This window comes from Acanthisitta chloris, unplaced genomic scaffold (assembly GCF_000695815.1).
Source record: "Acanthisitta chloris isolate BGI_N310 unplaced genomic scaffold, ASM69581v1 scaffold7224, whole genome shotgun sequence".
NCBI classification, from domain to species: Eukaryota; Metazoa; Chordata; class Aves; order Passeriformes; family Acanthisittidae; genus Acanthisitta; species Acanthisitta chloris.
Window position 1 is genome coordinate 1 of NW_008670871.1, and position 1,545 is coordinate 1,545.

Below are 1,545 nucleotides of genomic sequence, written 5' to 3' on the forward strand. Positions count from 1 at the left end.
CAGCTCCCAGCAGCTCTGCTCCGTGGTACGTGCCCATCCCCAGGGCTCCCGCAGCTCCAGCCCCCCGAGCCTGTGCCGGGGATGTGCTGGCTTGCCTGGTCAAGGCTCTCCCAGCATAGCAAACCCCTCCTGGGCAGAGCCGTGTCTCCACCAGCCCTGGGCCAGGCTGTTTGGCTGGTCTCTGGGGTGCCAGCCCAGAGCCCAGGTGCTCTGGGCAGGGAACAGGGACCTCCCAGGATCGTAGCACTCCAGGTCTGCCAGCCCTCCTACCATCCTTCCCGTGGCCACTTCCTCCTGTCCCCTGCCCTGTGAGGGCCAACTGATGCTTTGGCAGAGTGAAGCCAACCCTTACCCAACCGGTCTGGCAGGGGTGGGCCCTGTCTGGCCACAGGGACCAGGTTCTGGGATGTCTTGGGGAGGTTTGATCACTTCTAGACCATTTGCCCTCCCTGGGAGGTGCCATTTGGTGACATCCCCACTGCTGATGACCCAGTGTGTGTGCTGTGCATCACCCTCACCACTGGTCCTGCCGGGGCTACTGGCCCAACGGGCTGGGCCAGAGGGTCTGGATTCTGGCCTGGCTTCCCACGCCCAGACCCGCAGGAGCTGGCCCCAGCAGATCCCTTGGCTGTGCCCCAAGGAGCAAGGGTCAGTGCTTTGGCCGTGGGCGCTCACAGCGGGTCCCACTCCCACCTCACTCTGTTCTGGGACTGTGTCCCAGGCTCTCCCCACTCCCAGAGCCAGAGTGTTCCCCATGTATTGTTTTATTTTGGGGCCTGTGGACAAATATTCCTCAATCCCGAGGGGAGGGCGGGAAGTGCCGAACAATGGTCCTGTGAGGTAGTGTCCCTGCTGTGCCCTGCGTACCCCTCAGGGCTGGGGGGCTGCCAGTGTCACCCTGCTGCAGGGCTGGGAGGGGACCCCCAGCAGAGACACTGCACCCCCCTTCCCTTGGGGATCAGGATTGAGCCCTGGGGTGGGTGACATGGGGACAGCAAGGTCCCCTTGCACTCAGCCTCGCCCAGGGTGGTGTTGAAAAGCAATTAAGCATTGAGCACTGGGACAGGTCCCCACGTCCCCATGTCCATGTCTCCCCCCGTCCCCAGCGCTGGGCCCTGGGCCGGAGCCGAGGTTGTTCTGGCGCTTCCTGCACAGGAACAGGCTCTGGGAACAGGCACTGGATCCGGCCTTGCTCCCGCCCTGCCCTAAGCCGCGGTTTGGGAATGGGGTGTGGAGCCCGTCCCGTGGTGGGGTCCCTCCCCCGAGTGCGGAACCTCTCCTGGGGCGACCTCCCCTCCCACACTGGTGTGATGAGTTTGGGGTCTCAGCTGAGCTGGGGCACCAAAGGGTTGGGGTCTTGTGTGACCTCCCATGGGAGCTGCCTCCCACCTTTGCCAGGCAGGAGGAGTGGTTTGGAGGTCCCTTGGATGCCTACCCCACCCTGTCCCTTCCTGGGATGGGGTATCCAGGGAGGGAGAGGCTGCCTGGCTGGGCCCTGGGGTGCCCCAGCCCCTCTCCTGGGCAGGAGGGTGGGAGCAAAGACAG